Raw genomic sequence first — 18,322 nt, forward strand, 5'->3', positions numbered from 1 at the left:
ACTAGAAACTTTCTCGAATACACAAGAAGGGATTCGTTTCTGACAACTGCATAAACATGACAACTTTGTTTCCCCAAGAATAAAACTGATCTGCGGAGTCGTGGAAACAATAGATAGATATTTTACTCAGTCAATCGTGCATGCTTCGTTTCATCAGAGGTGTAGAGAAATAGAGAGACGGGCGTTTTCAATAAAAGGATTTTATTGAACAGTCTTCTTTCTCATGCAAGTAAAGTGAACTGCTACAATCGTAATACTGGTTGCAAAGTATAATGCGTACAGTAAGAAGAGTATTATAAAAATAATACTGTAAAAGCATTGTATGGTTTCTAAACCATAGATAAATATATACATAAATAACAAAGGCTAAAAAGTACTCAACTGGTGCTTCTGATATACGCCTACCCCAATGTACCTAACCTAAGTCTAGTACATGGGAAGAAGTAAGTGAGGTGTAGCATAGGTTTAGTTTTTCTTTGCCAAGAATCTAACCAAGATTTCTCTTAGGGTCTAATCAGCGCCATACCTTGGTTTTAGAATGAAGGAGGTCTGGTATCTCTGTCTCGGACTCGATTTCCCAACACCCCACGAGGGGAGCTTTGAAACACTAGAGCTGGATTCTCAGCGAGAGAAAGGAAAGCTTCTCGATCATTGCGTCAGCTGGAGGGTCGGCTTCCTTCGGCACTTGCTGCAGCGAGCTTCGTCAGGCAAGTAGATAGTCAAGCTGCTCCGAATCACTGTGTGTTTGCTAGGGCAAGTGTAGGCATATTTATACCTTGAAGGTGCCTAGTTTGACGTAAAGTCGGACATAATAACGTCATCAAAGAACCCCAAGGGAATGGTAGTTCTTTGAAAACTCCATGATTTCTACGACAAATCAATATTCAAGCAAGGGGATGTCCCTGATTGCTGAAGCCGAGTTTTCCAAGAAATCGATGTGGCTTTTTGGAACAAGTGGAAGTAGCCATACCTGTATTTGGACTGGATGGGTTATGTCTAAATATGGGTATGATTTCTATGCCTATAGAATGGCAATGCGAATTATACCTATATATAAGGGCATGAATCGGTAAATTACGCTTGGATTCTAAAATGCTACATAACACCATACAGGCACTCATACACCCACTGATTCTCCAATACACCTTGCTAATTATATTTAACATTCATAGACTTTGTAAAAACACTCACAGCACTGGATGATGTCATCAGTGATGTCATTTGAGATGTCTTAAGTGATGTCATCAGTGATGTCACTAACCATGTCATGAGTGATGTAATATGTGAGTTCATAAGCAGTAGATTACGGGGACACGAGTTATAGTTAGCTCAGCTAACTATAACTGCTGAATTTCTCTGGTTTTGTACGAGTGAAATGTCATCCTAACTCTAACGTCCCTGCAACCTTTGGGTTTTTCAATGAATAAATATACATACATACATACATATATATATATATATATATATATATATATATATATATATATATATATATTACCCACTGGCGGTCGCCAGTAGGTAGTTATAGTTAGGATCGTTTTCCATAGGAAATCCGCAACATTCTATTGGGAATAACTTTGGCGCCGAATGAGGGATCTGCCTGTAATTTTCCTTAACTTTGCTTCGCTCCTTCCCTGAACATTTCGGGGGGATCCGTCAAGCGGGGGCCGAGATAAAAGGGGGGTCCCAAAACGTGTTTTCCCCATGTTAATTTCCATAGGGCGGTTGGACTCACTTTTAGCCCGAACGGCTGAATGGATTTCCACCAAACTTGGCAAAATTGTAGGGACTGGTACCCCGATGTGCCTTTGCTATGTCTCAAGATATATGCTCCAGTGGTTTTTACGAAAATTAACTTTGAAAAAATATATATTGGGCTACATTGGGCTATATATATGTTAGAGCCCAAATGCAGCCCAATGTAGCCCAGTGTAGCCCAATGTAGCCCAATGTAGCCCAAAGATGGCCACCAGAGACAAAAAAACAAATGTAGCCCAAATATCAGCCAGATGTAGCCCAACTATAGCCCAATGACTGAATGTCCCAGAGTGTTCTAAAGAACAACTAGAGCGCTAACATTCTTACTTATGACAAAAGTATGGCACACCTGAAGTCATCTTGATTGGAATAAAGTGTTAACACTTAAAACATTTAATTTGCAAAGGAACAAAATGAGGGGGTTCATTTTGCCATAGAAATTATGATTAGTGCTGAAGAAAGAAAAATTAGGGCATATTTTGAGTGACTTCTCAAATCCTCTTATATTTCATTAAAAAACTCTGATATGCAGTCTCCCAAGATGGCCACCAGAGACAAAAGAGCCCAAATGTAGCCCAAATATCAGCCAGATGTAGCCCAACTATAGCCCAATGACAGAATGTCCCAGAGTGTTCTAAAGAACAACTAGAACGCTAACAGTCTTACTTATGACAAAAGTATGGCACACCTGAAGTCATCTTGATTGGAATAAAGTGGTAACACTTAATACATTTAATTTGAAAAGGAACAAAATGAGGGGTTTCATTTTGCCATAGAAATTTTATATATATATATATTCACTGAAAAAACCATAGGTTTCACACCAGTTATAGTTAGGAATTAGCATTTAAAAAACCTATTAAATTCACTGAAAAAACCATAGGTTTCACACCAGTTATAGTTAGGGGGAAATTTTACTCGCATAAAACCCACGTTATAGTTAGTTGGACTCACTATAACTTGCGCGTGCAATGCACTGCTGATGACGTCACATATTACATCACTCATGACATGGTCAGTGACATCACTCATGACATCACTGATGACATCTCAAATGACATCACTGATGACAACATCCCCTGAACTGCATGTGGCTCAGTTACCGGCGCAACTTTGGTGGTGTTTAATTTTCCATGAGCCCGGCCTGCAAGCATTTTCAAAGAAAAAGGACGGAATTTTTCCAGATGTCATCAGTGATGTCATCAGTGATGTCACTGACCATGTCATGAATGATGTAATATGTGACATCATCAGCAGTGGATTGCGGGTGCGCAATATATAGTTAGTGCAACTAACTATATATGGAATTTCAATGGTTTTGTGTGAGTAAAATAAGGTTTTTTAAATGCTAATTCCTAACTATATATGGTCTATAACCTATGGTTTTTTCAGTGAATTTTCAAGGTTTTTTAAATGCTAATTCCTAACTATATATGGTCTCTAACCTATGGTTTTTTCAGTGAATTTCAATGGTTTTTTAATAGCAAATATCATAAGCTGTCGAATGTCAAGTACGTGGTAAGTAAAAACATTTTCGTGTTTATGCACACTGATCTGCTTTGAATGCTGCCCCCCCTCATTTCTATTAGGAGTACTCTCTCTTTGCAGATAGTGAAGGGTAGTTAACGCAGGCCTTTGCCCCCGTTGTAATCCGTCGGGCCTGCTTCTCTCTCCATTTGATTGATTGTTATCCAAGCATTTACTGTTTTAGAATTGGTTCTCTTTGGTTCATTCTCTATTTACAAACAAGCACAGAGTCGCAATACTCTGTTTAGTCTTTGCAGATAGTGAAAAATTGTGTAAAAAAACAAAAGGGATCGAGCAAAATCAGTAGGACACTAATGGGATCTCTTTTTGACCTCGCTAAAATAGAAACATTAGGAACAACCCCTCATGAGAAATACGAAACTAGTGAGATGAACTAAACTCCACACCATGATGGCTGCAAGACAGCTCGGCTCCGCCACCCACCCCGCCCAAAATAACGATAAACTCTATGCAAATATTACAAATATATACAACACACCAGCAAAGTAATAGGGTAAAACATTTTATTAAATAACTATTTACATAACTATTTTATACTTTTTGTTGCCCGATCCGGCTAGCTCAATCGATCGAGCATGAAACTCATGCACTCTGATAGTTCAAAGTTTTGAGGAGTGCTTGCTAGACTGTCTGAAGCTTATTTGCACCTGCTACAGCTTCACTATTCTCAATGTAAGTGGGGGCTGTTTGAGGACGTGACTGCATTTGAAAACAATGTGATGCGGTGCCTCCCTGAAACGCTTGACGGAGGCCCCCGAGGGACGGTGTGATGGCGCGGACTCGGAGGGGGCGCTTGGCTCCGGCCCCCTCCCCAAGTCGTGTTGCCCTGATGTGGCCTGAGATCGCCCCCGACATAGGTGGCCGGCTCCCGGGGTTAAGCGGAACTTTTTGCTTTTTGGTGACTCTTCCATTCTGGACCTTGTCCCACAATCCGTTTGACCTGAAGACACGCTGTAGTGGGGCGCCCCTTTACCGTTTCAGTTGCCATTCCGCCCGCTTTTGCTACACTGTGCCTCTTCCGCTATACAGCTGTTTACTGCCCGCTCTTGCGACTACAGCGTTTCGCTCACCATGTAGTTGAGTTGCTCCCGCTCTTGCGGTGCAGCGATAGGCGGCTGCCACAGGGCTCTCAAAATGGCGGCCGGCTCTTCAGATTTGGGCGTGGTCCACTAAAATGGCCCTGCGACACCTTGGAACTCGGACGCTTGTCTGCTAGGGCTTGGGCTCCATTCTCGAAAGCGTCCCCTCACCCTTGAAGATTCTACAAAAGTCTTGGGGGCCCCCGACTCCCGCAGGCTTCTGGTGGGGAGCGGCTGCCATGATTGCTCGTGGAATGGCCACGACGGAGCTACGAGATGGTGGTGCTCTCATGCTGACGCCAGCTTCAGTCTGAAACATCCAGAAACACTGTAGACTACCAATTCGATCAGTTCCGGTAGCGCCCCAACGTGACCCGGTAGAGAAGAACTTGCCCTCCCCTCTTTGACTGATGGTTCTTGTTGCCTGTCCCTTCTGTTGTCATTTAACAGAACTATTTAGCCTGCTGAAAGGGGTTGTGTTCCGACCGCTGGTTGGTGGAGACATTTTGACTATATTCTGGACCTGCGTTTTCGCGTAATGCGTCATATGACGCGCCGCGTTAGCGCATCCGGAAGTGCTCCGATGCGCGAAGCGCAGCTTCCCGGAAGCGATCCGGGGCGCGGCGCGCAGCGCATAACGTAAGCATAACAGGTCATGTGACTTGTTAATAAAACTTTTCATTGGTTCATTTTACTTTTCTTATTCTAATGATGAAAGGCTTGGTCATATGACCTAAAAATTACACTTTTTATTACTTTCGAACATTATTTTTTCTTAAACATATATGTTATAATGTTCCAGGCTAATGTACTTTCCCGGAAAATTTACAACTGTCCTGCAAGTAAAATATATTCCTTTTTCGAGAAAAAGGGCGTTTCTTCGTCCCATGACGGAGCCGTTGAGCAAAAGAGGCTCGGCCTGCTGTCTTAGTCGCCGATACGCCTGAATATCAGATTCTTATCGATCACTTTATGTTGCAGGAGTAGAAAACACAACAGCCCTTGACCATTTATCTTTACTGCGTACCTGCGTATTATACCTTTTACCCTTCATGTAATTGGACTGCTTTATTTCACTTGCCTTTTACTGATTCGAAAACAGTGACTATTATTAAAAACTTTACCAATGTAAATACTACTACCATGTTTTCTTTTAAAAACCTTTATTGTGAAAATGTCAGTATACAAATACGGGCCTATAACCACGTGGGCCGGCCACGGAGCAAACTGTAATCGTATATGATGAGGAGACATTTACACTGTAGAGGAACGTAACGGGCGGGCCATTAGGTTGCAAGAACTAAGGTGTCTAACAGTTGCGGAATCGGTGGACGTACATTTTATAATTAAAAAACGACAGGGCCAGTTACAATAAAATTATCTAGATATACATTTGCGGGCAAGTACCATGGGTGACGTTAATTCGAACTTTCAATAGTACAGTAATCAATAACACATCAGAACTTAATATCAATAGGGATGTCGAAATATTCAATCAATTCTCGTCCCCGCCCGCCATGTGCTTCAAAACTCCATACGTATCTCGTGATATCAAGGTTGTGCAACCAGTACACAACAAGAAGTTACGAGTCCCATTTATTCCGGCGCCATTTTGGGCGAGGACGGGCAGGTCCAGGATATAGTCAAAATGTCTCCACCAACCATCGACTATGATGATGTTCATATGCTGTATTTATTACAGTAACACTCATCTGTCCACATGAAATTTATTTGCCACAATTACCATAACTATATTTTTTTCGGTTCCTCTGGAGAGTACATCGTGGCAGATGAGGCAGGTAACGTACCGGGCATTTACCTTTTTTGCATGTAGAGGAAAGGAAAAAAAAATCGAGCGTCCGAGTTCTAAGGTGTCCCAGGGCCATTTTAGTGGACCAGGCACAAATCCAAAGAACAGGCCGCCATTTTGAGAGTCCTGTTGCAGCCGCCTGTCGCTGTAGCAGCAAGAGTGGGCTAAACTCAGCTAGACGGCGCTCCATTGAAGTAACATAGGCTTGCTGAGGATCTTTCATCTTTTCAACACACACCAGTGCGGCAACTTGCTAGACACCACCTCGGTGTCATCCTGATCTCGGCGCCCCACTGCAAATGAAGTGCCTCCACATGGAGAAAGAGACTCGTTTGCGCCGCCTCCCCCCCACTTCTCAGAACTCTCAACTATGACACCACCTCGGTGCCATCCGGATCTTGGCGCCTTGTGCTGGTTCCGGCCTATTCACACATCGGTCCGCTACTGACGCCACCTCACAGGCCAACGGGGCGCCCCACGCCGACTTTCGGCGCAGCATTGTAGGATGGCCACACCAGTGCGGCAACTTGCTGGACACCACCTCGGTGCCATCCGGATCTTGGCGCGTTGTGCTGCCTTCGGCCTATTCGCACATCGGTCCGCTACTGACGCCGCCTCATCTTGGGGGCGACGCACAGCATCACATTGCTTTCCAATGCAGTCAGATCCTCAAACAGCCCCCACTGACTGACGCGAACTCACAGGCCAACGGGGCGCCCCACGCCGACTTTCGGCGCAGCATTGTAGGATGGCCACACCAGTGCGGCAACTTGCTGGACACCACCTCGGTGCCATCCGGATCTTGGCGCGTTGTGCTGCCTTCGGCCTATTCGCACATCGGTCCGCTACTGACGCCGCCTCATCTTGGGGGCGACGCACAGCATCACATTGCTTTCCAATGCAGTCAGATCCTCAAACAGCCCCCACTGACTGACGCGAACTCACAGGCCAACGGGGCGCCCCACGCCGACTTTCGGCGCAGCATTGTAGGATGGCCACACCAGTGCGGCAACTTGCTGGACACCACCTTGGTGCCATCCGGATCTTGGCGCGTTGTGCTGCCTTCGGCCTATTCGCACATCGGTCCGCTACTGACGCCGCCTTATCTTGGGGGCGACGCACAGCATCACATTGCTTTCCAATGCAGTCAGATCCTCAAACAGCCCCCACTGACTGACGCGAACTCACAGGCCAACGGGGCGCCCCACGCCGACTTTCGGCGCAGCATTGTAGGATGGCCACACCAGTGCGGCAACTTGCTGGACACCACCTCGGTGCCATCCGGATCTTGGCGCGTTGTGCTGCCTTCGGCCTATTCGCACATCGGTCCGCTACTGACGCCGCCTCACGTGCCAACTGATTTTCTACGCTTTTTATAGCCCTATGCCGCATAACAGGTCATGTGACTTGTTTATAAAACTTTTCATTGGTTCATTTTACTTTTGGTTTCCTAATGATGGAAGGCTTGATCATATGACCTAAAAATACACTTTTCATTGGATTAAAACTTTTTTTTTCCCAAACGATGAAAGCCCCACCTTGTTTCTGGATGTTTCAGACTGAAGCTGGCGTCAGCATGAAAGCACCACCATCTCGTGGCTCCGTCGTGGTCATTCCGCGAGCAATCATGGCAGCCGCTCCCCACCGGAAGCCTGCAGGAGTCGGTGGCCCCCATGACTTTTGTAGAATCTTCAAGGCTGAGGGGACGCTTTCGAGAATGGGGTCCAAGACCTAGTAGACAAGCGCCTGAGTTCCAAAGTGTCCCAGGGCCATTTCAGTGGACCAGGCCCAAAAAGGAAAGAGCCTGCCGCCATTTTGAGAGTCCTGTGGCAGCCGCCTATCGCTGCACCGCAAGAGTGGGCGCAACTCAGCTGAATGGCGGATTTTGGCACAGTGTACCAAAAGCGGGCGGAATGGCAACTGAAACGGTAAAGGGGCGCCCCACTACAGCAGACGAGCCTCCACCTGGGGAGGCCTGTTCACGCCGCCTCACCCCCCCCCCCCCGGGGCGCCCCACGCCGTTATTCGGAGCAGCATTGTAGGATACCAAAACCAGTGCGGCAACTTACTGGACATCACCTGGGTGTCATCCACATCTCAGCGCGTTCTGCTGCCTTGGGACTATTCGCACAACAGACCGCTACTGACGAGGCCTCCCCCCGCACCCCCCGGGACGCCCCACGGAATGGCAACTGAAACGGTAAAGGGGCGCCCCACTACAGCAGACGAGCCTCCACCTGGGAAGGCCCGTTCACGCCGCCTCACCCCCTCCCCCCCGGGGCGCCCCACGCCGTAATTCGGAGCAGCATTGTAGGATACCAAAACCAGTGCGGCAACTTACTGGACATCACCTGGGTGCCATCCACATCTCAGCGAGTTCTGCTGCCTTGGGACTATTCGCACAACAGACCGCTACTGACGAGGCCTCCCCCCGCACCCCCCGGGACGCCCCACGCCGTTTTTCGGAGGATACCAAAAACCAGTGCGGCACCCAGGTAACATCACCTTGGTGCCGTCCAGAACTTAGCACGTTGTGCTGCCTTGGGACTATTCGCACAAAACACAGCTACTGACCATTGTTGCTTCTTTTTTTTAAAAAATGTTTAAATGTATTTACTGTTTTTGTTGCGTTGTATATATTTATAAGTTATTAAAGTTTTATAATCTTACTACTTTGTTGGAGTGCTATATATTTTTAATGTGACACATAATTGTAAAAACTTTGATGTACAAAGAGGCATCCCTGGAATCTTCCGCTTCAGGCTCGGTCCCCTCCCCAATCACAATACAGGATGGTTTTCAGATAGTAGGAACGCGTGTGGTGTGACGGATCTCATCGGGTGGGGGCCTTGATCTACTGTAACTCCTTTGAAGAGGGGTGATTCTTTACAGCTGGGGCCATAAACTACATCTGCATGGCTACCTGATAGCCTGGGACCGGCCTGGACAATCGGACACAGAGGAAGAGGAGTGTCAGAGGGTGCGGTAGTGAATAGGGCGAAAGGGAGGTGTCGGGCGGGCACAGGGTGTGATTCTCAGGGAAGAGCAGCGCAGATGGGGGGAGGTTTATTGCCCATGCATAAGACAGAGAGCGGGGGTGACCAGTGCCTGGGGGAGATGCTTGCGAGGGTGGGGAGCCATGCTAAGGATCGACAGCGTGCAGAGAGTGGGTCTGGTCAAGGCATCTAAAATGGCTGCCGTACACGACAAAAGTGTGGCATTTGAAAAAAGGCAAGATGGCGCAGACAATGTTTATCAACACTTCCTGATTTCCTTCGAATCGAACGTTAACAGACGTTATCTCTCCCACACTACCGGTCCCCCTGGGCTTAAACGCCGAGATGGACATAGGCCGAGACGTCACTCAGCAGAAAAAAAAGAAAAAAAAAGTCTATAAACATACAATAAGTTAAAAGTCAATCATTCTTGTTTCCTTGTAGTACGCTCCCCAGTCCGCTTCCCGTTACGCGAACAGGGCGCACCCCACCAAAAAAAAACGATTGTTTTTGGGTTTTTTTGCCCCGCGGAGCCCATCAAACCTAGGGGGTCAGGGAGGATCTACTATGCCCCCTTATGGTCATTTGCCCCTTCGCTTTGGCCTCCTCTTGTCTCTCGATCCTACCGAGAGACAAGATGGCGGCCGCTCCGTACTGTTTGGAATGTTTACAGACACCGGAGAGCCAATCAGCTTCGCTTCGCAAAGCTCTGTAACGCGAAAAGTATGCGAAACGGAGCGCTACCCGGGACGCTGTCACAGATATATATCTTTTTTTGAACGTTAATTTCTCAAAATCCACTGCAGCACATATATTGAGACCCAGCAAAGGCACATCGGGCTACCGGTCCCTACAACTTTGCCAAGTTTCATGCAAATCCATTCAGCCGTTCGATTTTTTTAAAATTTTTTTTTTTGCCCCGCGGGGCCCTTTTAAAACCTCCACATCAAACCTAGGGGGTCAGGGAGGATCTACTATGCCCCCTTATGGTCATTTGCCCCTTCGCTTTGGCCTCCTCTTGTCTCTCGATCCTACCGAGAGACAAGATGGCGGCCGCTACGGACTGTTTGGAATGTTTACAGACGCCGGAGAACCAATCAGCTTCGCTTCGCAAAGCTCCGTAACGCGAAAAGTACGCGAAGCGGAGCGCTGCCCGGAGCGCTGTTACAGATATATATCTTTTTTTGAACGTTAATTTCTCAAAATCCACTGGAGCACATATATTGAGACCTAGCAAAGGCACATCGGGCTACCAGTCCCTACAATTTTGCCAAGTTTCGTGCAAATCCATTCAGCCGTTCGGGCTAAAAGTGAGGCCAACCGCCCTATGGAAATTAACATGGGAAAAACGCGTTTTGGGACCCCCCTTTTTTCTCGGCCCCCCCTTGACGAACCCCCCCCAAAGTTTCAGGGGCTGCTCAGAAACAAAATGTTCCATTTTCCTGAAAATTTCAGCCAATTCCGTCCACAAACGCCAAAGTTATTAGACATAGAATTTTCAAAAATCCCATAGAGAAAAAATCCTAACTATATACACCTACTGGCGACCGCCAGTAGGTAATATATATATATATATATATATATATATATATATATATATATATATATATATCAGACACACACGTTCACGGTTCCCAAGAACGGAGTCCAGGCCAGCATTAGTTTTCAAAACCGGATTTATTCCAAAGCTTTCACTCGACGCGTTTCGGGAATAACCTTCCCTTTCTCACGAGTACAAGAGAGTACAATGACGCATAATGTACATTAACCAAAACGTAAATGTGTGAAATATGAATTTAAGTTGATATTACAGTATTGCCGCAAATTCTGCGAAGATGAGTGTACAACGTAGCTCCAGACATAAGATGCTCTGGTAGTCTGTTAACTATGTTCATTATAATTTTGTTCCAACACAGTCACGTGATTTACTTAAAAAACGGATGCAAACAAACTCTTGTACTCGTGAGAAAGGGAAGGTTATTCCCGAAACGCGTCGAGTGAAAGCTTTGGAATAAATCCGGTTTTGAAAACTAATGCTGGCCTGGACTCCGTTCTTGGGAACCGTGAACGTGTGTGTCTGGTATGTAGGGAGTGGCAATCCCGTCCACGGCCCGCCGCTGATAGAGGCCACTGCAGCTTAATGCCAAACTCTTTGTTGGAACTGATACATATATATATATATATATATATATATTTATTACCTACTGGCGATAGCCAGTAGGTATATATAGTTAGGATTGTTTCCATAGGGAAATCGCAACATTCTATTGGGAATAACTTTGGCGCCGGTTGAGGAATCTTCCTGAAATTTTCCTTAACTTTGCCTCGCGCCGCTCCGCTCCTTCCCTGAAAGTTTGGGTCAAGCAGGGGCCGAGATAAAAGGGGGGTCCCAAAACGTGTTTTCCCCATGTTAATTTCCATAAGGCGGTTGGACTCACTTTTAGCCCGAACGGCTGAATGGTTTTCCACCAAACTTGGCACAATTGTAGGGACTGGTAGCCCAATGTGCCTTTGCTATGTCTCAAGATATGTGCTCCAGTGGTTTTTACGAAAATTAACTTTGAAAAAATATATATTGGGCTACATTGGGCTATATATATGTTAGAGTCCAAATGTAGCCCAATGTAGCCCAATGTAGCCCAAAGATGGCCACCAGAGACAAAAAAAAACAAATGTAGCCCAAATATCAGCCAGATGTAGCCCAACTATAGCCCAATGACAGAATGCCCCAGAGTGTTTTAAAGAACAACTAGAGCGCTAACAGTCTTACTTATGACAAAAGTATGGCACACCTGAAGTCATCTTGATTGGAATAAAGTGTTAACACTTAAAACATTTAATTTGCAAAGGAACAAATTGAGGGGGTTCATTTTGCCATAGAAATTATGATTAGTGCTGAAGAAAGAAAAATTAGGGCACATTTTGAGTGACTTCTCAAATCCTCTTATATTTCATGAAAAAAATTCTGATATGCAGTCTCCCAAGATGGCCACCAGAGACAAAAGAGCACAAATGTAGCCCAAATATCAGCCAGATGTAGCCCAACTATAGCCCAATGACAGAATGTCCCAGAGTGTTCTAAAGAACAACTAGAACGCTAACAGTCTTACTTATGACAAAAGTATGGCACACCTGAAGTCATCTTGATTGGAATAAAGTGGTAACACTTAATACATTTAATTTGATAAGGAACAAAATGAGGGGTTTCATTTTGCCATAGAAATGTTATATATATATATATATTCACTGAAAAAACCATAGGTTACACACCAGTTATAGTTAGGAATTAGCATTTAAAAAACCTTTGAAATTCACTGAAAAAACCATAGGTTTCACACCAGTTATAGTTAGCTGGAAATTTTACTCGCATAAAACCATTGAAATTCCCACATTATAGTTAGTTGGACTCACTATAACTTGCACGTCTGCAATGCACTGCTCATGACGTCACATATTACATCACTCATGCATATATTTAAATATTTAAACATTACTCGCTAATATATGTATTCACTAAGATACACTTAATAAGCCAGTTACCCAATCAATTTTTTTTTTAAACCACTGAAAAAACCATAGGTTTCAGGCCTTATATAGTTAGGAATTAGCATTTAGAAAACCTTTGAAATTCACTGAAAAAACCATAGATTTCAGGCCTTATATAGTTAGGAATTAGCATTTAAAAAACCTTTGAAATTCACTGAAAAAACCATAGGTTTCAGGCCTTATATAGTTAGGAATCAGCATTTAAAAAACCTTTGAAATTCACTGAAAAAAACATAGGTTTCAGGCCTTATATAGTTAGGAATTAGCATTTAAAAAAACCTTTGAAATTCAGTGAAAAAACCATAGGTTTCAGGAGTTATATAGTTAAGAATTAGTTTTTAAAAAACCTTTGAAATCCACTCAAAAAACTATAAGTTTTAGTGGTGTTATAGTTAGCTGGACATTTTACTCATACAAAACCAATGAAATTGCTCCTATATAGTTAGTTGTACTAACTATATTTCGCGCACCCGCAATCCACTGCTGATGATGTCACATATTAGATCATTCATGACATGGTCAGTGACATCACTGATGACATCTCAAATGACATCACTGATGACATCACTGATGACATCATCCACGTGACAATCACATACACCTTTTAATACACTATTACAATTTTTCATCACTGTTTGTAAAATACAGAGTATCATATTTAAATCCATTGTCACAGCAATACAAGTATCTAAAAATCCACTCAGTGATTCATAGATGTATACACACATCTAATCACTTACCTATGGATTCACTCATACATGCTGTCAATGAACAATAGAACACTATCAAAAATACTTATACATCTATATCGACATTAAACAACAGCACGCATCCTATTCACATATGAAGTCATCCTACTCACTTATGCAAACAATGGATCATACTTACATATTTACTTAGCAAAACACTTATACAAACACCACTTCTTCTATTCATTTAGATAGTAAGTCATACTTAGTGAATTATAAAATCATTATTACAAGTATACAGTTATCCATACAGTCACTCACACAATCATTGTGTCTTATGTATACTTATTTATATACAACAACTGACACATACACTGCCTTTTATTTTTCTAGTTTGTTAGACCTGTACCTTTGAGAAATATATTTGCTCATCACCACACCCATAAAGAGATTCCCTCACCCAAACTGTTAGAACATGTAGTTTTAACTTCATATTTCTACTGAATCAACTATTCACACATCTTTGGACAGTCACACACCCCCCATCGAACCACACACACTTTCACACTCCCATACAAATACTCAATCAATAACTAATATAGACTTTCACATAGCTAGTAACCAACTGTAGAATCAGTTTACACAACAACTGACAAAGTGATACAGATATTCACACAGTTTAGTCACTATCCACTATATTTAATGAGACATTATAAATTGGTCAAGTAAACAGTCAATTACACTGCTACTAAATCCTCCATCCAAATATTTATTTATATATATCCACTCATTCTTCAATGTAAATTGCTATATATATAATGCATATTTAAATAACGAAGCAAACCACATTCACTGGATGATGTCATCAGTGATGTCATCAGAGATGTCATTTGAGATGTCATCAGTGATGTCACTGACCATGTCATGAATGATCTAATATGTGACATCATCAGCAGTGGATTGCGGGTGCGCGAAATATAGTTAGTACAACTAACTATATAGGAGCAATTTCATTGGTTTTGTATGAGTAAAATGTCCAGCTAACTATAACATCACTAAAACTTATAGTTTTTTGAGTGGATTTCAAAGGTTTTTTAAAAACTAATTCTTAACTATATAACTCCTGAAACCTATGGTTTTTTCACTGAATTTCAAAGGTTTTTTTAAATGCTAATTCCTAACTATATAAGGCCTGAAACCTATGGTTTTTTCAGTGAATATATATATATATTACCTACTGGCGGTCGCCAGTAGGTATATATAGTTAGGATTTTTTCCCTATGGGATTTTTGAAAATTCTATGTCTAATAACTTTGGCGTTTGTGGACGGAATTGGATGAAATTTTCTGGAAAATGGAACATCTTGTTTCTGAGCAGCCCCTGAAAATTTGGGGGGTGTTCGTCCAGGGGGGGCCGAGAAAAAAGGGGGGTCCCAAAACGTGTTTTTAACATTGAGTTTTCCATAGGGCGGTTGGCCTCACTTTTAGCCCGAACGGCTGAATGGATTTCCATGAAACTTGCCAAAATTGTAGGGACTGGTAGCCCGATGTGCCTTTTCTAGGTCTCAATATATGTGCTCCAGTGGATTTTGAGAAATTAACGTTTAAAAAAAGATATATATCTGTAAGCGCGCTCCGGGCAGCGCTCCGGTCCGCGGACCTTAAGCGTACCGGAACTTCGCGTAGCTAAGCTGATTGGCTCTCCGGTGTCTGTCAACATTCTAAACAGTCCGGAGCGGCCGCCATCTTGTCTCTCGGTAGGATTGAGAGACAAGAGGAGGCCAAAACAAAGGCGAAAATGACCATAAGGGGGCATACTAGATCCTCCCTGACCCCCTAGGTTTAATGTGGAGGTTTTAAAAGGGCCCCGCGGGGCAAAAAAAACAAAACAAAATTTTGTTTTTTTTGCGTGGGGAGCGCCCGGTCCGCGAACCGGGAAGCGTTCTGGGCAGCGTACTGCAATGAAAAATGAATGATAGACTTTTCAAATGCTGTATGTTAATTGATTGTTGTTTTTGTTGATTATTTTTTATTTTCTTTATTTTTTAAGCATTTTTTTTAATGTGATTGTGTTTCATAATTTATTAAACTTTCTAACATTTCATTGTCAGAAATTTCATAATTATCATGGAATATACATTGTAGTCTCTGAGGGTGTAAAATGTCCTCATTTGCAAGGAGGTTATCTACTGCTTGTACACATTGCAGTAGTTCATTGTCCCAAGTTTCATCGAAAAATTCAATGTCAATTTGATCAATTGTATCAATCAATTCTTGGCTGCTCTCTTGCAGGTCCATTTCAAAAGAAACTTGGTTTTCGCCTTCCATTTTGCCTGAAATTTGGATTAAAAAAATATATATTAGTAGAGATAGGGCAATGTTGGGAATAATTTTAGATAGGCATTTTTTATCAGTGAATTTATCTTTGGGCAGTGTATAGTATCAGAGTGGAAGTAGGAATATAAAAAAGTGTATGTGATTTAACGTAAGTAAATTCATAATTATACAAGAGAAGCCTAACTCCATCCATAACTATAACAGAGAAGTCTCTCTAAATCTATAACTACTACAGAGGGATAGTATATATCTATCAGAAAAAGTTTACCATATTAACTTATAGTGCACAATATACTTCCAGTTTTAAAAATAAAAACTTACCTTTAGAAAGAAGTTGAAGGAATTAGTGAAAATACTATTGAAATGTACAGCAAGAAGTAGTAGTCAAAATGGCTGTGTTTTCTTCTCTTCCTTTATATATATTCAGGTATATAACCAATGAAATGTCAGGTAAAAAAAATAGAAAATGAAAGTAACATTTTCATTGGTTGTCAATTCCAACACTTCAGATGTGTTTTGTGAAGTAATTTACCTCAGGGTATTTAGAGAGGTCTACAGGCTAAATGACTAAATGGAATTCCAATCAAATTTGTGAAAATGGTAGGGATTGGTATGTAGTATGAGCTAATCTATATTTGGTGAAATTGTCTCCAGTGGCTTTTCTGTGAACTACTTTCCCACCTTTTTTGATGGTGCGCTTCCCAGAGAGCGACCCGGTACGCGAACCGTTGAGCGCCCCGGTTCGCGAACCTTAAGCGTTCCGGGAGTCCACCATTTTGTGTTTCGGTCGAATTAAGATACAAGATGGAGGGCAAATAATGTTCAGAATGGATAGAAGGGGGCACGGTAGAGTTATCTTGACCCCCTAGGTTTTCTGAGGGTGGCTGAGGAGGCTTATATGTGCGAAAAAAAAACATTTAAAAAAAAAATTTCGCGAGGTTAGCTCCCGGTTCGCGTACCGGGTAGCGCCCCAGGGAGCGTACTTTGTTGGAAATTAGTGAAAAATGTTAGAGTAAAATAATAATTGTGAGTGATCAGATGTAGGGTAGCTCTGAGAAGAGCTTTTGGGTTTATGGTACATTTAGGTACTTATAAGTAGGTACCAATGCACATTCTTAAATTCAGAGTGAAAACTCTGTTGCCCTCATCTGAGAAGTGAACTCCATCTCCTCTGTAGATATCTTGCATGTAGTAACGCAAGTTATTGTTGTACAGGGAGCCCATTCCATGGTCTCTCATGTAAGCTGAAACAGATTTGTTTACATGCTTCCTCGACTTCTCAATTTGTGGACAAAATTGGTTTGACCACCTCCATTTCTGTCTTTGGCATATATTTGAATATACCAAGGCAGTCTGAGGAAAAAGTGCCATTAATTGCTCAAAGGTGTCCTTTAAAAGCATTTCCAGACCTACACCAGTCAAAGTGCCCAAGTCATTACCTCCACAGTGCACAATTAACAGGTCAGGTTTGGGCAAATGCATAAAGGTTTTCACCAATGGTATCAATTGGTGACATTTTAATCCTCTGTGGCCAAACCACTTAATTTCCACATCTTGTAAATTGAGGTTAGGTAATTTCCTGTTTTCAACGTACCTTTGAGCCCAGTGAATATAACTATGTCCAACAATCCAGACAGAAAACATGGTGAGAGAAGGTTCTCCTGCAGTCAGATGAAGTGTGGCAATGAAATGGCAGTTGAAAAAATGAGAGTTTAAAATGAAAAAAACTGTGGAGTTTCTGTGTTCATGAAGCAGTAACAGTGATTGGTGGATTTTGATTGCTGAAAACAGAAAGTTAGGGTGCACGGATGTGTTCTTTGAAAGATGTATTTTGAATGGTCAATAAAAAATCATTAAATGAAAGAATGCACTGGATATGCAGGTGCACTGAGAGTTCAGAGTTCAATTGCAACAAAGTTGTGTGAACTTGCAAACACCAGAAGTCTTCCAAGAGGTGGTTGCCATGCAGAAAAGACAGAAAGGGCAGAGGGGGGAAGGGTTTTCATTTGAAAAAAAGTGAGGGAAGAGTTTTGATTGGGTGACATGAGAAATATGTGTGAAGAATTACAGCATTTCTGTGCTTTTGATAGCTGCAGACTCTGGAGTGCATACCTTTTGCTCTGCTGAAGACAAATTGGTGTGTTTCTGAGACTGTTTTCAAACTCAAAGTATTTGCTAAGGTGAGAAAATATTTCTTTAATTTAGATAGAGAATAGTGTGCTTTAAGGAGAAAATTATGAATTATGTGGCGCAAATTGCTTGTAAATATGCTCCCACCTGTGCATGGAAAATTTAGATTTTGAATGTTTGTGTTACATAGCCATGTTAAAAGTGACCCAACCATGCAGGAAAGGCAATCAAAAAACGCTTTTATGTGTCTTAAGGACATTTTAAGTAATTTTCCCATGTGCAGTGTTTTGAAATTATGATTTGAAAATCGTTTTTGAGGTAAAGGAATTGTTTTTAAATTTATGACAAGGACATAATGGTGTATGCTTCTTTATAAGGCAATTGACTGTCCCTGATGTTATTTTTCCCATTTTAATGTAAGACTTTTCTC

This window comes from Lissotriton helveticus, chromosome 9, assembly GCF_964261635.1.
Source record: "Lissotriton helveticus chromosome 9, aLisHel1.1, whole genome shotgun sequence".
Classification (NCBI taxonomy): domain Eukaryota; kingdom Metazoa; phylum Chordata; class Amphibia; order Caudata; family Salamandridae; genus Lissotriton; species Lissotriton helveticus.